A 12914-nucleotide genomic window follows, 5' to 3' on the forward strand; every position below is an offset into this window, starting at 1 on the left:
CAGCTGAATAAAGACATAACTCTTACTGCCTCTCAAAGGATATTAATTTGCTATTTTAACTGGTTCTTTTGCATCTACTCTTGGAAGTATGAAACCAGATGGCAACAGATGGTTTAAATGTCATGTCGGATTTACTACATATTGATTTGGGGAAGTACTCAGTCATAAAGAGGGAGAAGAGCTTGAAAATATAGTCTAACATCAATACATTCTGACAAATATGATCTTGGGAATAAGGAGGTCATATAACGCATGCTATGTGCAGATGGAATTATTTAATGTTCAGCTTGTGAAAATATCTGGGTGAAATAAGGTCTTAAGATGACCCTGTAATTATTTGAGTGGATAGGAAAGTGTTTTTTTTTACATATGATAACAAATTGAAATGAGTCCTCAGTAAGTCCTGAAAAAAGACGTATATGGAAGGAAGTTATTTTACTTTATTTGGGAGATAAAATATTGGTTCTACTTTCATACAATTAAACGAGGGAAGGGGGTTATGTTGTTTGTCCCTCCATTATGAAGCACCAACCTGCATTCACCAACATTTCATTAGTTTATACAGTATAGCAGGTGATCCACAGGCTATCTAGTGCTGGCAAAACCAAAAGATAGTCCAACGTGCTAAAACAAACAATATATAAATCACTATGTGTCAGCATTTACCTAAGTAGGAGATTTTGTGAGCAATGTAGCTATATTGGGGTAAGCTCACATGCCAACATCAAAGCATCTCTTGTAGGTGAGACTAACCTCTGTATCAACAAATGTACTCTTAAGCTAGTTAAAACCTTCCTGAGTTTCCATTTTTTTTAAAACTCTTATTACTACATAAGTATAAATCAGAAGAAGGGACACATTATGCATTAATAAAGAATTATACAAAGAAGTAGTTGTGTTACAATGTCTGTCCAGTTACATTATAATATATAATGTCAAGACAAAAATCATGTAAAAGACAATAAACGTACGACAAGCATAACTGTGTTCATTACCTATGTAATAAAATCAAAATAGAAAAAAAATAAAATAAGTATTAAAATCGAAACCATTACGTGTCACTGTGTCTTATTGCTTTATTGCTTCATTAGTAATGGTTGAGTGCACTGCAGGAAGGGGACGGGGGAGAAGGCAGGGGAGCCCAAAGAGGAGCACAGGAAATGAGCAAAAATCCAACAATGGAATACAAAAGGCACAAGTTATCCATACTCAAGTTGCTGAAGTAGTTCTGTTGATTCGAGCAACTTCATTACATTAGTTTTTACTCAGGCTCGGTTTTCTGAAAACCGAGTCCACCCGAACTTTGGGGATCCAAGTAGGCTCGCGAGCCGGCTCGTTACTTTTGCGCGTCCTCGGATCTGATTCGAGGCAATACGTCATTGTTGCGTTGTCGGATCTTGTGGGTTTTGGATTCCATAAGTACCTTACTCCCCAGGAGATCCAGCGCCATTGCTCACAGAGAAACAAGGATAGCAGTGTTCTTGTTACTCTCCAGTCTCCAGTGACATTGCTCAGTGCCATTGCTCACACAGAAACAGGGATAGCAGTGTTCTTGTCACTCTCCAGTCTCCAGTGACATTGCTCAGTGCCATTTCTCATACAGAAACAGGAGGGGTAGCAGTGTTCTTGTCACTTGACAAAAATTGACTGGACATGATTGGAAATTAATGTTATTGAGGTTAATAATAATGTAGGGATAAAAAAAGAGCCAAATTATGTTATGTTAGCAAAAAAAACAGGTATTTTAGAAAAAAATAGGGCAGTTTTGCTAAAACCAAAACCAAAACCAAAACACAAAAGTTAATCCAGATCCAAAACCAAAACACGGGGGTCAGTGAACATCTCTAGTCTGTACAGTTACATGTAAGGACTCCAAATATAGACCCCATTTCTTATGGAACTTTTCGACCCCATTTTCAATATCAGGAAGGGTGGCCCTCCTGTCTAGGTATAGTATGTCCAGTAAGTCAGATTTCAACATAGTGAAGACGAAGATGTCGAGTTTCTGTTTCTAAAGTATGCAGCACCTATGAAAAGAGGGATCTGACTCCCAAAACAAATTAGGAATAAGTGAAAATAAGGTGCGCTCCTTTAAATTAATGAAATATGTGTATAAGTAAATATAATCATTTAAGAAAGTGCTGCTGTCTGGTGCTTCTAAGGATTTGAAGTGGATGGGGGGACCTTGCTGCTCATTGTGAGTGATTCATTTCTATTAAGCACTGCACTGTGTAAAGTGTCTTACCTCTGTACAAGGACAAGACCTGATCTCTATCAGCTCTACGTTTCTACACAATTAAGGTATTTTTGCCTAGAGGGAATGGCCCTGTACAGCAAGGAAAATGCAGCCTCTCCATCCTTTATCTCATTACTGCAATCATGATCAGCAAAATTAAATTTCATTCCTGTACTGCTCCACAAAACAGGGGCACTGGTACACCGTATCAACCGTGAGAAAAGAACTTTAGTATTGAAAAGCATTGGTTGATCACGGACTCTTTTCAGCAGTTTTTTTTCTCTCCATTCAGAACTTTTTTGTGTGGCTTTTCTTACCCAGGTGTTTATCAACTACAGGAGATTAAATCTACATGTTGAATTCTACCATCTTTCTGGTAGGAGTTCAACTATTACTAGCTTGAAGGGGCTTGTTGCTTTTATACTTTTTATATTTTGAATATTAATAGTAAAAAAGAGAGAAAAAACAATCCCGCGCTCGGTATATCCCATATTGTATATGGTACCAGCTGCGTGGCAATATAAATGTCCATATACGTATACAAAACAAAAAGACAGTTGTCAGCCCTTATTCTTTACATTGCATATCTGTTTGTCTAGCAAAATGGAAACATGAGGTATTAGTTCATATTTTGATCAAAACATTTAAGCCTGCATCCCAGCATCAAGGGCACCTCATTATATGCAGGTGCCCTTGACGCTGGGACTAACCTAAGGAATCGGGACGTTTGCCAGCTCTCCTATGAGTCCGGGAGGACTCCCAGAAATTCGGGAGTCTCCCGGACATTCCGGGAGAGTAAGCAACTATAATTTATTTCCTTCCTACCCTGACCCATAGTAACTGACTTTTTCCTTCAAAAAGGAATACTAGCTTCTCTTTCCAAATTAATGTAATGCATACTTGCCAACTCTCCCTGAATGTCAGGGAGATCTCCCTCACTCCCTGAAGAGTCTGGAATTCTCCCTGATGCTGAGCCAGTACAAGACGTAGTTGGCTTTGCCATCTGTGGCATGATGACACAGTTCAGAAATTGTGTCCTATGTCCATGTATTGATGCCTATGGAGGTGGCCATTTTCATGGAGACCAAGATTTAATCAAAGACTGACAGATAAGACAATATGACTTCAGAAATGGAGACAGAAAAGTAAAAGACACTTCAGTCTCTAGGGATTCATTAGTTGCTTTTCTTTAACGCATAGTTGCCTACTCTCCCAGAATGTTTGGGTTTACTCCCGCATTTCTGGGAGACCTCCCGGGCTCCCGGGAGAGCAGGGCAACCTCCCGGTTCTCGCCCCCGCTATAGGTAAGTGGCAGGGGCGGGGCTTAATTATGCAAATATCACGTCCTGTTAGCACTGCCCCCTGCTGTAATTGGCCAAAATTGTGACAATTGTTTGAGGCAGGGCCAAAATAATGTGATTCATCAAGCCCCGCCCCTGCATGCTCACCTAACCGGGATCTCCCTGAAGCCAATGAGGAAAAATTGGCAAGTATGATGTAATGTGTATATAATATTTTGTATATAATAATAAATGTAATGTTATTTTTAGTTATATGTAATAGACAGAAATACTCCTTGAATCAATCTGCATAAACCATAGGTTGAGAACTTAAGAGCTAAGTGACTAAATAAGTATTAACATTTAATACAAGGTTCAAAGACTCACTTATTTTACCTATGTGTAATGTGAATATGTGTCCTTACATATTGGATTTCTAAAGATACTTATTGCAACTAATGGTACAGCATAAAGAGATATTTCCCCATGGTAAAATTGTTACACAATAGGCACACTTTACTGATTTGCCTTCCAATCAGTCTCCTCAGAGTGTCCGTTTTGTATCTATACACTGGGTCCTGTATCGCTGGTGCAATATGTCGTAAAATCTCTAATCACAGTGTCAAGAAGGATGTGTTAAGATCTTAGATGCTAGGCTGAAGTTACATCTGAGAGTGGCTCACAACAGAAATGTAGAATCTCATTGCCAAGACACATAAATACATTTTGTTTCCTACACACTATATAAATATGCAAATGAAAAAATTGTTTTGTGCAGAGGTACAGAATATGTTGATATATATTTAGGTATACTATATAATAATAATACTGATAATAAATATTAGTATCAGACACAGAACTCATCTGATGTGTTGGGGTGGGTCTCAGGAGTTAATTGACATGGTTTGCGGAGTTACCAGCAGTAGGGGGCTGTGTAACACAGCCTTGGGTGCTATAAACTATAATTCATAGGAAATTAAATCATAGCCTGCCAAGAATCAGGATTTTGGTGCCAGATTAATAGGAAGAGAAGGAGATGCACTGGCAAAAGAGGAGGTAGTCACAGCCACAGCCAGGTTGACAGCTTTACACAGAGGAGACATTTCCACCTACAAACAAGTTTCTGCAAGTCTGCTGAGCCTGCAATGAGAGAGAACCCAAAGCAAATGTACCTGCAGCCAATTTAAGAATCCTGACGCCAGTCAGCCTATACAACACTTGACTACTAGAGATGCTGGGGAAGACAGAGAACACAGTCAATGTGAGTTCTGCACATGTGAGAGTCTTACAATCCGAAAGGAGAGTAAAGAAACCCTACCACTCATAGAGATGAGAAGAATATTACACTGTTACAGCGCTGGTTGCTCCCGAAGAGAATCACTAGACTGCAGAGAGACAAATCTGAAGTTGATGGATTGGAGATGGTACAATCATGAGGGACAACACCAAAGTCTATGGTATGGAGAATGTAGAACCATGAGGTACAAAGCCGAAGTTGATAAACAGGCAAACAAAATAAGCCTTTGAAACAATACTAGAGAAACGAAATTCCAACTTTGCTCATGCAATAATTGATAAGTATGAGGGCCTTATAATGGCTGCATACAGTTGAGATCTCTTAGACTTAATTGTCCTGACCTTTAACAAAGTATTAATTGCAGTTCGTAAAAAAGAATGTGCAGTTTTCAGTGCTGATGGTGCACTGTCACCTATTGTTTTTAGCTGGTATTGCGGTGGATCCTCACAGTGCACAAGGCTTGGCAGTATACAGTCTGAAGAATTTGGCAAGCAGAACAGGTGTGTGAACATCAGTCAAGTTAATCCAGGAGTGATCCTCAGGACTGAAGCCCTTCCAGTATGCCTCTCCCGGGACAGTATAACCATGTTTTGTGATGAATCTCTACTGAGGGGTGCTGAGGGGTTAGAATAACCTTTGCTGGAGGCTCTATGTTCACCTTTCTGGTGCTTAGTGGGGGTTGGAACTATGGGAATGGAATTAAATGTCCCCAACAGGGTGCTCTTTGTTCCCCCATGTTGTATGAAAAGACTTAGGCAATCTGTGGCTTTCTTGTTTGTGGAGTTACAAGTTCTGAGTTTTGTAGTTCCACAACCGCTGGAAAGTCACAGATTGCTTGTGACTAGTGCAGTTAAAAAATGTATAAAAACACCCTGTCTAGTTATAAAAGAAATCTTAGACACAAAAGTACTTAACAATCCATTCATGGTACAGTTAGTCAAAGCCTTGTTCAGTCTGTATCAAATGTATCACACAGCATATGTTGATTCAAGCCCATAACCCACTATTGATTGGAAATAAACCAGTAGGTTAGGATCTGCCGCATCATCAACTGTCTCCACAGGGGACAGCATTAGACTGGTTGCAATTACTCTGTCCTATCCCCATATACCACTAGGACTGGCACAAGGAGGTATTTAATATTACCAAGGATATCATTTTCTCATTCCCACACAGCATGGGTGGCTGGCAAAAGTCAGCTCCTCGTGGTGGGCAGCCATGGGAACTAGGCTGGCAGCTGATGATTGTATTACTATTTTTGTTATTATTGTGTAATATTTGCTTCCTCATTGGTGTTCAGCTTCAGCAGCTAGACAGCATAACCTAACAGCTGAGAAAGAGGCTCAGCTTTGCTGTATTTCCACAGTAATTATCCATTTCCTGCTACTTCTCCTGTTAGTTCACTTAAACTCACAGAGGCCATATGGGATATTTAATTTATTTAAAAAATTTGACCATTAGTCAGTGTGATGCCAGTGAACTACCTACTCTAATTATGGCCCTTAGCAGTTGTACTATAACTTAGGATACATTTTTTCAGCAACATTATAACTTAAAGGATGGGTGAGTGCAGTGCTTACTGCATTTTTATGTGAAAGTATAATATAACAATTGCAAGGGTCTTGTTCACGGTTAAAAAATGAACCTTAAAAGTCTATTTGAACTAAGTAAGCTATCTGGTTAAACATAATACAGGCTGGCATATGGGGACAATGTGCTTTGAAAGTACTTCAAGCATTTCATACGTAAGGAGGCTTTTATGCCAAACCTGCCACTGTATTAAAACTGCAGCAATATAATTACTTGGAAAGGTGATACCCACAGTAATAGCTGGCAAAATGTTAAATTCTCTGTCTGCTTTTTGTCTTTTAATCATGTTAGTAGATAAATGAGTGGAGCTATGTGCTTTAGCTCTAATGTGATTTAAAATGACAAAAACGCACAATTCCAATGAATTGAAGAGTCAAAGAGTCAATCTCCCATCCAGCCAAAAAACATTGAAGAAAATATGGAAGGAGTTTACTCATATGTACTTGGCAAAAAGAAGGGAACACACAGAGATGAGGCTGAATGCACAAAGAAGAAGAAAGGTTGAGCTGCTTAGGATCCAGGTACGTGTTATACAGACCAAGTGACTTTTAACAGCATATAGAAGCCAAGTTGTGGCTTGTCACTCAGCCTCAAAAATGTAAGGCTGAGCACTAGAGAATGTGTTGAGCTCCTCCAATCAGAGCTCAGTACACACTCCTCCGACCCCTGATGCTTAGCTTCACTTGATTGAGATGCAAAAGGATGGACAAAGTATGATGGCTAGTGTACAAAGCAGGAACCCCTATGGTGGAGTGTCCACCAGAAGGGCTCCTGCTTTGTACACTAACCATCAGAAAGAGTTTTGCTTTGTGCACTAGTCAACATAAACCATCCTGCTTTGTGAACGAGCCAATAGAGAGAACTCAGCATTAGACACCTGACAAAATACATGGTTCCTCATTGCTTAATAATCGCCATAAAGGGCTTTGCTTTGTGCCAACAAATTTTGATTTATACACTTGCCACCAAAAAAAAGTCTGTTTTACCAGAAATTACTCCAATTTGTACATTAGCTAACAGAAAGAGTTTGAATTTGGACACTTGCCTCCTGATAGGGTTTAGCTTGGTATCTGCACCACTAGAAAGGGCTTATATATTATTACTCATAGAGTTGGTTTCTACATGCTTTGGCATTTTATTCAGTATTCAATACCTCATATGTGATTAGTAAGGGTGTGCACCGGGCACTTTTAGTGTTTTGGGTTTTGGGTTCTGATTAGCTTGAGGTTTTGGGTTCTGATTTGTTTTGCCAAAACACCTGACGAAAGGTTTTGGTTCTGATTTCGGGTTTTGGGTTCTGATTTATATTTAAAAAAGCATAAAAAGCACTAAAATCCATTTTTTTTTGTTTTTTTCCACTCCTACGCTATTATTAACCTCAATAACATTCAATAACAATCATTTCCACAAATTTCCAATCTATTCTGAATACCTTACACCTCACAATATTGTTTTTAGTCCAAAACGTTGCACCGAGGTAGCTTTCTGGACTGCGTAGTGGAGTGGGCCCGGTACCCAATTTGGTACCGGGGCCACAATACCTCCTCCAACCATGGTACAGAGCATTCATCATTGAGATCCCATCAAGGATGTAAAAGACAGGCAGGGTTGAAGTGTTATTTGTTGACTTTGTGAACAAAAAAACTGTCCCTGTTGCAAATCTTCGTGCAATGAAGAGTGACTTTTTCATTTAAAGGCTCAAGCTTTCAAGTGTAGTGTTTATGTTATAAACACTACAGTAGTTCTAGCATATCAATACCTCTTGTTTTCAACGACCATGGTACAGAGCATTCATCATTGAGATCCCATCAAGTATGTCAAAGACAGACAGGGTCGAAGTGTTATTTGTTGACTTTGTGAACAAAAAAACTGTCCCTGTTGCAAATCTTCATGCAATGAAGAATGACTTTTTCATTTAAAGGCTCAAGCTTTCAAGTATAGTGTTTATAAGTTATATTATATTTTTGGTTTAATTTGTTTAATTTGTTTTAATTTTGTTTTACTTTGTGCTCATGGCAAACGACTGTTAAACGGTCACATAATGCCAAAAAAAGAGTTGCAAGATGGAATTGTCCTTGGGCCCTCCCACCCACCCTGATGTTGTTGAAATAGGACATGCGTACTTTAACAAACCAATCATTTCAGCGACAGGGCCTACCAAACAACTGTGGCTGAAATGATTGGTTTGTTTGGGCCCCCACACCAAAAAAGCTATTCATCTCTCCCTGTACAAACTAAACAGGCTCTACTGAGGCATGATGTCATCCTCATCCTCATCCTCTGATTCCTCTCCCCCTTCAGTGTGTATTTCCTCATCCTCACACATTATCAATTCGTCCCCGCTGGACTCCACAACCACAGGTCCCTCTGTAGTATCTGGAGGCCAGTGCTGTACTTGATTGAGGAATTGATAATTCATTTTTATGAACATCATTTTTTCCACGTTCTGCGGAAGCAACCTCCTTCGCCGCTCACTGACCAGGTTCCCCGCTACACTAAAAACTCTTTCTGAGTACACACTGGAGGGGGGACAACTCAGGTAAAATAGAGCCAGTTTGTACAGGGGCTTCCAAACTGCCTTTTTTTTCCTGCCAGTAACAATATGGACTGTCTGACATGTCTATTTGGATGGTGTCAGAAAAATAATCCTCCACCATTTTTTCTATTGTGACAGCATCCAATGCAGCGACAGTAGACATGTCTACAATGGTTGTCAGGTCCTTCAGTCCGGACCAGATGTTGTCTGCATCCCCGCTAGCGGGTCTTTTAGGAAAACTGAGTTTTTTCCTCGCAGCCACAGGTGTGGAAGAATATAAGGTGGAGCTGTTGGCACTGCTTAAAAATTGAACGTATTAAATGTAATGTAGATTGCAGTACCTATTCTCTGGAACTGCTTAAAGAATGAACGTAGTATATGTAATATAGATTGCGGTACCTATTCTCTTGCACTGCTTAAAAATTGAACGTATTAAATGTAATATAGATTGCAGTACCTATTCTCTGGAACTGCTTAAAGAATGAACGTAGTAAATGTAATATAGATTGTAGAACCTATTCTCTTGCACTGCTTAAAAATTGAACTTATTAAATGTAATATAGATTGCAGTACCTATTCTCTTGCACTGCTTAAAAATTTAACTTATTAAATGTAATATAGATTGCAGTACCTATTCTCTGGAACTGCTTAAAAATTGAAGGTAGTAAATGTAATATAGATTGCAGTACCTATTCTTTAGAACTGCTTAAATATTTTTTTTTTTATTAATTTTGTATAATTTTTAAAATAATTTTTTTTTGGTAATTTTTAAGAGATTTTAATAATTATAAAATTTGTATGGACTTAGCACAACAAAGCACAGGACAAAAGCACCGCTGGACTCAGCAAGGACAGAGCACTGGACTGATGCACCACTGGACTCGGCAAGGACAGAGCACTGGACTGATGCACCACTGGACTCAGCAAGGACTTTTTTGATTTTTTTTTTTTATATTATTTTAAAAGGATTTTTGTAGAATTTTTCTTTTTTTTTTCTTTTATGGAAGAATTTTTAATACTTTTGAAATAAATATGCATTTAGCAGAACAAAGCACAGGACAAAACGCACCGCTGGACTCAGCAAGGACAGAGCACTGGACTGATGCACCACTGGACTCAGCAGGACAGAGCACTGGACTGATGCACCACTGGACTCAGCAGGAAAGAGCACTGGCAAAAGCACCACTAGACTCAGCAGGACAGAGCACAGCACAGCACAGCACAGCACGAGAAATAGCAGGACAGAGGACCACCTAACACACCCTCCCTCTTCCCTGATCAATGCCCGAGTGAAGATGGCAGCGGCAAGCGGAGAATTTAAAGGTTCCGAGTATCGCGAGATCCGACAGCGGGATTATGACTCAGAGCCTCGTTTTAAGTTTCGGAATCGGCGGGAATACCCGGACAGTGCTCGGATCTGACTCGGATCCGCACTGTTCGGGGGGGCTCGGATTCCAGGAATCCGAGTCCGCTCATCCTTAGTGATTAGACAAAGTATTGCTTTTTAAATGTGTCATTCATATTGTTTATTATCAGCTAATAAATAGTGGTATATTATTTATGCCTACAGATTTCTGCGGTCACTGTTTCACGATTGCACATTTTTTATCTACTTGTTTGTTTGTAGGTGGCAGACCTCTTGCCATTTGTGAACAGGGTCCATAGCCATATCAAGTGACCTAAGGTATCTATTTTCTCTATATAAAATACCTGAGAGTGTATATATAGCCTCATTCTAGTGCCCTGGTCAAAAGAGAACAATAGTACCCATTCCCATCATGATAGGCGTGATAATAGATGCCTCCTAAATGCATTGGCAGGGACAACATAATGTGGGGGCATGCCTAGGTATTTACCAGCACCAGACTGGCCTTCAAACATTTCGCTTCCCAGGCCCTATCCATACTGCACATTGGGGCTTTTTAATGATCTTTGTGGCAGCATTCAAACACACCTAAAATAAGTGCACACCACTGTTATGTGGATGCAGTTCCCCCTTCCCAAGTATAGCGGAGTGAAGTGAGACAGTCCTGGCAGTGCTGATTTTTCCATCAGAATCAGAACAGTTTGAGCCTGTGCTGTTCACTCCTGCCTGTTTTTACAGCTTTGACTACATGGTGCTGATGTATTAAGCTCAGTTGCTGCTTAGATAGATGTTTGAATGTTGGGGCCCTGTTTGGAAAGGAGAGGTTCTATTTACCTCCTGGAAAGCCGAGCAATGAGTGGACATTCTAGGCATCCTTCCACACAACCAGCCTGACATTAAATCAATAGCACCCATATTTAATAGTTTGTCTTCTTTGACCCAACCAGCCAGACATTAAATCAATAGTGGTTAACTTTAATAAGCTGGTTTCCTCACCCAATCAGTCCCAAAATTAAATAAATTGCATTCATATTTATTAAATATGCCAATTTCCCCCCAACCAGCCCAACATTAAATTAATAGCATTTGCATTTAAAATATAAGCATATTGGTCTCAAATCAGTTATTATCTTAAATTAAGAGCAGTCTCATTCAAATGTAGACATATCCCCTCACCCCCCAGGCTGCCAGCCCTGACATTAAATTAATAGCATTCACATGTAATAAACAGACCTATAGCCTATCAGCCCCCAAATTAAATCAATAGCATGACCATTAAATAGATAGACGTATTTCCACCCCACCAGCTGCAATAAATCTTAATGGCCACCCTTAAACCCACTTTACATTAATAGCATACATATTGCATTAGTACCCGACCACCAACTCTCACATAATATTAATACTCCTACCAATCCCCACATAACATTAATACCATCCGTGCACCTAGTGAAGGGTTGCTTATGACCAGGCTGTCAATTGTTGATGTCAGTGCTAGCCATTGATATAGTATACGGTTTCACTACCGTTAGTCTGCACTAAAATAGCAAATGGCCCTGAGTAAAGGAGGATATCTGCAACTCTATAATGTTTTTTTGTATTCTGCATTCTTGCATAATTGAACATCATCTAATGATATCTATGGATGGGTTCCTTTGACTTATCCCAAAAACACAAAATTAGCAAGGTGGTTCATGGTTCCAAAAATGATCAGAATTCACGGCAACCAATTCAAATGTGTTGAAATATCTACTATTTTGTACTTTTCTTCTGTTGTAGATCAAATGATTGGAATTATTTCACTGAGGGATGATTACCATACACTGCATATGTTTTGCTAATATCCATTGTTTGTTCCATATTTGATATAGTGCTGCATTACTGTTGTTTTGCCACTTATCACATTGCTACTTATATTGCAATTGTCGTTACTGCCTGGTCTACACTACCTAAGTCCGGACAACATCATGACCACTGCTCCTTCTGGGCCCCTGTACCATCCTTGCTCCTTTTGTCTCTCATTATCCCCACCCTTTACAATGCAAGCTCTCAAGGGCAGGGTCCTCTACCCTATCTCTTATGTCTGATTTCTATACAGAAAAAAACCCACCAACACACTGCTATAACCAGCAAAGGAATTGCTATTTCTACTTGTACATAAAAATGTAGAATTCTCTATCTATTATTAGTTATCAGATTAGTCAAAATGGGGAAAAAAACTCTATTAGAATGGTCATCAAGATTATGACACTGTTTCAGTGTAAGGGGTGCTAAGGGAGACAAAGTCACACAGGTTACAATCCCCTTTCCTACACCCCAATGACTCACCCAATCCCGAGGAAAAACTATGCAGCACACCGCACTGTCCGCAACCTGTCCAAGATGAAGATCGATCTTACGTCCTCTCTCTCTGGCACGTTCTCCTGCACTGACGCCTGGGGAAAAAAAACAAATGTGAGGATCCGCTTGCCCCAGGTGACGATTTGTCCGAGGCCATGACAAGAGGCAGAAACACTCACTCTACCCCACCTGCTGACACCTCGTTTTACTCTGGGCCGAAAATCTGGCGCTTCGAATACGAGGGACTAGGAACAATCCCGCCCTTGTAC

Source organism: Mixophyes fleayi, chromosome 1 (assembly GCF_038048845.1).
Source record: "Mixophyes fleayi isolate aMixFle1 chromosome 1, aMixFle1.hap1, whole genome shotgun sequence".
NCBI classification, from domain to species: Eukaryota; Metazoa; Chordata; class Amphibia; order Anura; family Limnodynastidae; genus Mixophyes; species Mixophyes fleayi.